General features: G+C 42.5%; 1 pseudogene; it reads left to right on the plus strand.

Moving 5' to 3' along the window:
- Positions 1-412: 412 nt before the first annotated feature.
- On the plus strand, positions 413-2,010 carry Apool-ps1 (apolipoprotein O-like, pseudogene 1; annotated as a pseudogene).
- The last annotated feature ends 6,381 nt before the right edge of the window (positions 2,011-8,391 follow it).

Below are 8,391 nucleotides of genomic sequence, written 5' to 3' on the forward strand. Positions count from 1 at the left end.
CTTTTTAGATACAGCTTGTCACGGGAGTTCTTGCTCACATTTTGTGTGAGTAGGGTACCACATATTATTTATTAAATATGATAGTCTAGTGTCATGCATAGTCAGGGAGGATCATTCCAGGGATCTGATGTAGATGGGGCTGAGTCGTAGGTACGGCAACAGTCTTCAGGAGAGAGGTAAAGCCACTGAAGCAGGATCTTATGAAACTCTAAGCCATCACGATCTGGAGCTGACTCGTTTCTTTATATCTGATGTAGCATTTGCGTGTGACACACAATAGTATACTTAAATAAAATAATTAAGGGAGTTTGGCCCAATGGGTTAAGGTTAACAGATGAAGAAAGTATGCATTTTCTTTATAGTAAGAAAAGTTATGCCCCGTTGGAAAACTTGAACCGAGAGGGTCATAGGTATGGCGGCCTTTAGGGTGGGAAAGTTGACAACCATGCCTGCAGGTCTGATATATGCAGATATATCAGATATTTAAAGGGGAACTAGCCAAAGAAGAGGAACCCAAAAAGCAGCTAGTGAGACCAGAACAGCTCCCCATATATACCGTGCCACCTCTCCATTCTAAATATGTTGAAGAACAGCCTGGTTATTTATTTACAAAGGGGATTTACTCCCATCCATTACTACAACTGCTTATTAAACTGGTTGGTGCAAGGGCGTTTATCTCTTTATGAAAAACGGGGTCGTGGATACAGTACAATTTGGAAAAGATGCATGCGTCTATCTGAAGAATCCTCCTCAAGATTTTCTTCCCCAAATGGGAGTGATTACAGCTTCAGGACTGGCAGGTTTGGTTTCAGAGAGAAAAGGTTCCAGGTTTAAGAAGATTGCTCATCGGGCTGGAGAGATGGCTCAGCGGTTAAGAGCACCCGACTGCTCTTCCAGAGGTCCTGAGTTCAATTCCCAGGAACCACATGGTGGCTCACAACCATCTGTAATGGGATCTGATGCCCTCTTCTGGTGTGTCTGAAGACAGCTAAAGTATACTTATGTATAATAAATGAATAAATCTTAAAAAAAAAAAAAAGAAGAAGATTGCTTATCCACTAGGACTGGCCACATTGAGAGCAACTGTTTGCTACCCTGCTCAGTCAGTAATAACTGCAAAGATAACTGGGGAAAAGGGCATATGCTACAAGCCAGCAAGTTTTTCAAGCCATTAAGTCGATGTGGACACAAAGCAGTGAAAAAGAGTTACTCCCTGAACCAAAGGAAGAAACCAAGGAAGGAAGGGCCAGATGAAATCCATGCCAAAACGCCTGACCTGAAGCATTCGGTGTCTTTGCCAAAAGAACTTGCCTCTGCAACAAAGAACCCACCTCAGAACCCACCTCAGGTAATACACAGTGTATACCTGACCCCAAGCTCATGGACCATGGGCAGTCTCATCTAGACGATAAAGATGTGTACAGCACCAGAAGCTGAACTTGAAGCTACATAGAGAACTGCAAGATGCACCACGTTGCAAACAATGGTGGAAAAAAAAATCACATAATGAACGGGTAACTGACAGACTGTGACTTGAAATTTTTCCATGCCATTTTCAGATAAACAGTTTGGTAAACATGAGGCAAGTGGTAAAAACGTAAATTAATGAATACGACACAAATAATATTAAGTGATCAGTGAGGGAACTGAAGTAGTAGAAATACTAGGAGTACATTTTATGACTTGTAATAGAATTTACTAGAAAGCAAAATGAAGTGAAGATATAAATGTCAGTAAGACTGAATTCTAAAAACATGCATATATAAATGTATGTATGTATGTATGTATGTATGTTTGTATGTATGTATCTGCTTCAGTTTTCCCAATTATTGCCAGTTAACTTAGAATGGGGGTGAAAGGTAAAAGTTTTAAGGTTGCCCCCACTACACAAAGTTTAGAGCAGAAGAAAGAAACAGGTTAGGCCCCAGAACTGTATGTTCCAGGAAGCCTCTCCTAGGGCTATAGAAAAGGTAATTACATCGGTCGGTTCAACAGCTTTCTCCCAGGAACTAGCTGACCATGAAGTCAGATTAAAATCTTAGAGAACAATCTTGAGAAGCAAGAAGCTTCTCTCAGGAACTAACAGACCATAAAGTTAAACAATCTTGAGAAACAGGAAGATTCTCCTTGTTATTTTTCACTGGTATTCTCCACACTTTCCAATAACGCCATCCCTGCCCCCTTGGGTTGTGGTTTCTTCCTTTAAATACCTCTTTTCCCAGCCTCTCTGGGTCGAACTCCACTGTCCCTGTGTGAGATACGAGTCTTGACCCCAGTGCACTGGTTCCTATCGATAAACCCCATGTGATTACAGCAAGGTCAGTCTTGTGTGAGTTCTTGGGGGGTTGTGTCATTCTGAGACTTGAGTGAGGGTCTCCCCACTCTGGGGGTCTTTCAGGGGCTAGAACAATATGTTTTTTACTTGACTTTTTTTTAGAGCTGGAATAAAATATCCATATTTTATGGCAAAAAAGAAAGAAAAGTTATATTAATGATACATTTCCCCCTATGTTTACATTTATCCGTACTTATGAACTCTCATTTGCATGTCGAGTATTTATAATAATCCGTGATCTTTTAATTTTAGTTTCTTTTGTCTACTTTGATCTCACAGTTACAACTTATGTAGAGTGACCAGATGGAACTCTGGGAATGGCTGATCTTTACTAGATAAAGTACCACGGCTCTTGTCTGTGAGTCTGATTTGATCTGTTTTATTATATTGGAATATCACCAGATTTATTTTGGAAAAATAAATGGAAAAGACACATTTTGCCTCAGGCTTCCATCCTGCTCGGTGACCCCCTTGAAAGCAGTGGGTGAGAAGGTGCAGAATCAATGGCTCAGGCTCCAGGAGCAGGTGATAATGAGGCAGAAAGCTCCTTTATTGAGTCTCAGGGAGAGCCCTTTATACCCTCCACCCGTGTCCTATTGGTCCCAAGAAAGCCTGTCTTCCAAGTGGCAGTTTCTGATTGGCTGTCATTGTCTGTGTCACCAATCTCTAGGCTCTCAGGCAGACTTCATTTTGGCGCCCATGCAGAAGTTCCCACAGCTGCGTCGCCCCACTCGCTGTTTTCTGATGTTTATGTGGAAGTGGCCATCTTCCTGGCAGCAGGGCCTTTCTGTTCCTCCTACAATATGTTAGAGAAGAGATTAGATAACAATATAGTACCTTTAAAAACTTCTCTTTTAACATATTGCAAACCTTGAGGCAGGTAAATAATCATTAAAAAACGTTTAGAGTTGCAACTAACACAGGCTTGCCTTAGACCTTGAGAAGCCTGTTTGTCTACGTGTGAATATGTTTTCAAAGAGGCAGTCGTGGTTTAAGAAAACTTTAAAATGCTTATATTTATATAAAGCACATCTAAAAGCACAGAGCAAAATTACTTTCTCAGGACTTGGAATAAAGAGCTCAGGATCTCAAAGGAGGCTATTTATTCAGTAGGAAAAATTTCATCTTGGATTAGGAGTAATCATCTCTTAAACCGAGTTTATATCCTCAAATAATGGGGACCATGGTGCAGAAAGAGAATTGCCACAAGGATCGACGAGTTAAAATTTTACCTGGACCTGTACAGTCATGTATGCATGAACAAGATACACATAATTATACATAAAAGGTTTCTCACGACCAAGGTTTTGAATATAGTTGTTTTTAAAATCATATCTCCTATAATCTACACAGTGAAAGAAGACACTTAACAATGTAGTCCAGCATTAATCTGTCCTCACATTTAACTGACCCGTCCAGCGGGTCCAGTTATTCAGGGTCCCGAAGAGGCCTTCTACCTGTGTATCAATGGGGGTGAAGAGAAGAAAGAGACCAAGCAAAAGTTCTGTTGTCAAGGTCTCGTCTATTGGGATGAACATTACACCTATTACAGCTTTTAAGGCTTTCAGGTAGGGGGAGCGTCCTTTGTGAAACACAAAGGATGGAGGGAGGAGGGCATTCCAGCAGCGATAGCAGAAGGTGAAGAGGTCATGCGATGGAGACACCAGAGATGTCTGGTGTTTGCTCAGACTGAAACATCCTGTGAAAGTTATCTTTCTGTGCCGTAAATTCACGGGAGAGGCTTTTGTCCAACAATCTCAAGGCTTTATGGTAGTCATTTCAAGGTTGAACATCTGTGGCCATGCAGCCAAGGGTCACGTAGCCACTTTGAGCCATAGTCACAAAGCGGCCAGGCCCAAATCCAATACGACTCCCTACATTTAACAGTTTTATATTAAGGTTATTTCATATGATTTTTTTTTATGTTATCTGTTGCAGGGTATCTCCATCAGAGAAAACTACTTAGACATGGATTTTTTTACCAATAGAAGGTCTCTCTTAGCGAGCTGGCAACTAACTTTACTGGATGTTTGGGATGCCAGGGTAGGCCCCAGTCTTTCTCAGGGTGAACTTTTAAGCAACCAACCAACAAACAAGCAACAACAACAGAAAACCCAAAAAACATGGGTTGACATACTTCAGTGAGCACCAACAGCTAGCCAGAAGCAAAACAGACACCAAAGAGCAAGGTTAGTACATTTAGAAACTTTCCCAGAGATGTGGACTTTGATAGACTAAGTCTTTGTTTCCATTTTGGTGGTGGTGCTGTCTCCCTGCTGAGTTTTACAGCCTGAATGGCTCTCCCATCATGGAGTCAGTTGTGCTAAGGTCTGGGAGCCTATAACATGCCCCACTGGTCTTTGTGAGTGGGTCAAACTGTGTACTCCTCCTGCTTTCAAGAGTTGCAGTTGGTTCTAAGGACAATTACTTTTACTGAGCTGATCCGTAATTGGCCATGTGGTTTGAGGTGCAGGGCCCTGCCGTTAATCGACTCAGAATGAGAAGTAAAGGTCCAGTCAGGGCTGATAGCAGAGTAATTAGCCAGGATGACTAAGAGACTAAGTGAACAGAGACTGGGCCGGTAGCAATTATCTTATTTATGTCTTTGTCTCTGTCGTTTTTGAGGTTTCCCCCAATCATGATCTTCTCTAATTACTGTTGAATAATTACCATAAAAAACAACCAAAGCCACACATAAGTCCCCCTTATCTCATGAAAAGTCAATCTAAATCTTTCCAGTTTTATAGGACCATTTCGGTAAGGGAGTCTGTTATTTCAATTCAGAAGTTGAAACTTTTAATACCTCTAGGTCTTGATCAACCTGTCTTGTTAGCTTTAGAAAACACTTATCTCCATGATAGGGGCTGATGTGTCTGTGGCTATTGAGCTAGCTCTGACGATAAATGGTATGAGGACAGGTGTGGGACACAAAACCATGCCAGGAAGTTTGGTTAAGGTAGAGCAGGTGAGACCGGGAGATTCAGTGGGCACACACCTGAGGCTTAGGTGACTCGTAGCTCCCTGCCAGACTCTTGACTTGGAACACATGCCATGCTTCTCACATAGAAGAAACATGTCCTATGATCATGTAGGCTCAAAACAAGAGTTCTCCATGCTAATGAGGTACCTAGAGGCCTGGTGGGCTTAGCCAATAAGCTTTCCTGCCCAGACACTCCTCCCTGCAAAAGATATTTAATCTCAGGCCCACCCTGAGAAGTGGGGTATGGTTTTGCATCCATTTTCTGTCATGGCAATAAACACCTCAGAACCATGGACTGACTCTTTTCATCAAGATCAGACATGGGGGGAGCCATGAAGAAGGCCTTCACCTACAGAGTTGCAGCCTAATCTCCTGTGGAAGGCCTCTTTGATCTCCCAGCCACAACTGCCACTAAGCCTGCATCCACCAAGCTAAGGACAATCACTCCAGGATGGGAAAAACCAGAGCTCCGCTTTCCCTCCTGGTCCCAGGCTAGATGCTGTCCCCAGCCAGTGGGCCATGGACTCCTTTCTCTGCTCTTCTGGGACTTCCAATAGTCCCTGGATGTCCAAGAGTCTGAGAACCCCATTGTCCCAGTCTTGTTGCAGGCCTGGGGAACCCCAAACCAGTTCTGGCTTTCCCATTTCTCAGACTACACTTCCCCATCTCTGCGTCAGTGCCTGGGTGCTTCCCTACAGCCCAGCACCCACCCCAGTGGCAGTATGGAAGAATGGTCAAACTCCCCGGGTTCTACAGAGCCCTGTAGTAGGTCAAACTTAGGCCTACAACCCTGCAGACAGGAACAGCTTCTTCTTCTTCTTCTTCTTCTTCTTCTTCTTCTTCTTCTTCTTCTTCTTCTTCTTCTTCTTCTTCTTCTTCTTCTTCTTCTTCTTCTTCTTCTTCTTTTCTTTCCAGTCCAGAGTTCATATTAAAATGTGTTTTTCCTTCTTTCTCATTATATTGGTATACTTGGTGCAGAATGTGTACTAAGTCAAATAGAAGGGGTTTCTCATTTTGGGAAGCAACAGAAGAAGCACATTTAGTCAAACTATTAGTATGTGCTCACCAAGTAGTCCCCCAAACCCAGTAATATTGCTAGTGTCTAGATGAGTTAACCCATAAGGCAGAACAGCAGGCATCAGAATAAAGGGAAGTGCCCAGGATAAACATTTTAGATATCAGACAAGTTTTAGTTCCCTGTAAGTCCTCTAACATTAATTTGGGCTGCCCCTAGTCATGATGAGTTTTGTTAGTCAGTTGGCTGACAGTCTGTTTGGTTCCTATCCCTATGAAATATGGGTGCTGAGTATTTAAGCATGGCCAGCAATCCTGGATGATTTCTGGCTGGGAATGATTAACTAAGTGATGGGCCTTGTCAAGAGTGGACAATAGGGATGGGGATTCCTCAGCTTCCCTGAGGTCAGTAGGGGTTGAACCATGACCTTGTATTCATACCAAACATAAGACTCAGGAGGACATAGAGAAACAAGGAGTGGAAGGGCTTGGGCCTGATGAAACCATAATGGGTCCATAGTCTGCAAGATAGTCCATTTAGCACTGTCATCGATAACTTCCACTTTCTTGGCCTGGGTGTAGTTGATTCACGGTATAATGCCATCCATCTTCATAGCTGTAGGAGTAGAGAATCACCATGTAGGGTCCTTTTTCAATTGGTTTCAGTGTCCCTTGGCTACCTGATTGACCCATAGGTTTCAACAGACTTGAAGAAGGAAAAACTGGTGGGGGACTTGGAGGTCAGCTGGGTCTCTTGGACAATCTGATGAATAACCTTTACGGAGGACTGGGGGGCATGGAGTGACTCAAGAAAGGAATGGTTACAGAGTTCTGCCTACTGCTGCTCTCTAAGCCAAGGAAGCAAGTGGGGGAGGTCTTTTAATCATAATCTCATAAGGGTGTATGTCCTTTCATATATGGGGTACAGCAAACTGAAGCTAAGCAAAGGAAAAAGATCTATCCACCTCTTGCTGGACTCTATTTTTTTTAAAGGCATATTTATTTATTTTATGCCTGTGAGTGCTCTATCTGCATGTATACCTATGTGCAAGAAGAGGGCATCAGATCCTATTATAGATGGTTGTGGACCATCATGTGGTTGCTGGGAATTGAACTCAGGGCCTCTGGAAGAGCAGCCAGTGCTCTTCACCATCTCTCCAGCCCCACTTTCTGGACTCTAGTGAGATTTTTATTTTTTTTTTTAGAATTTTTTTCTTTAAACCTATGTACTGTTTATTTTTTCCCAGAACAATGAAGTTCTATTAATTGTGAGGTTTTAGCTATGAAAGGTCATGTTGGACCCCATTGCTAGGGTGTGACCAAATCAGGGGACCAGTTTCTGAAGGAACTTTTTAGCTACTAGTTAACAGTTTTAGTCCAACTGTGGTTAGGACAAAACGGCAACCAACAGATTGGGAAAAGATCTTTACCAATCCTACAACAGATAGAGGCCTTATATCCAAAATATACAAAAAACTCAAGAAGTTAGACCGCAGGGAGACAAATAACCCTATTAAAAAATGGGGTTCAGAGCTAAACAAAGAATTCACAGCTGAGGAATGCCGAATGGCTGAGAAATACCTAAAGAAATGTTCAACATCTTTATTCATAAGGGAAATGCAAATCAAAACAACCCTGAGATTTCACCTCACACCAGTGAGAATGGCTAAGATCAAAAACTGAGGTGACAGCAGATGCTGGCGAGGATGCGGAGAAAGAGGAACACTCCTCCATTGTTGGTGGGATTGCAGACTGGTACAACCATTCTGGAAATCAGTCTGGAGGTTCCTCAGAAAATTGGACATTGAACTGCCTGAGGATCCAGCTATACCTCTCTTGGGCATATACCCAAAAGATGCCCCAACATATAAAAAAGACACATGCTCCACTATGTTCATCGCAGCCTTATTTATAATAGCCAGAAGCTGGAAAGAACCCAGATGCCCTTCAACAGAGGAATGGATACAGAAAATGTGGTACATCTACACAATGGAATATTACTCAGCTATCAAAAACAATGACTTTATGAAATTCGTAGGCAAATAGTTGGAAGTGGAAAATA

This window comes from Rattus norvegicus, chromosome 15 (assembly GCF_036323735.1).
Source record: "Rattus norvegicus strain BN/NHsdMcwi chromosome 15, GRCr8, whole genome shotgun sequence".
Taxonomy (NCBI): domain Eukaryota; kingdom Metazoa; phylum Chordata; class Mammalia; order Rodentia; family Muridae; genus Rattus; species Rattus norvegicus.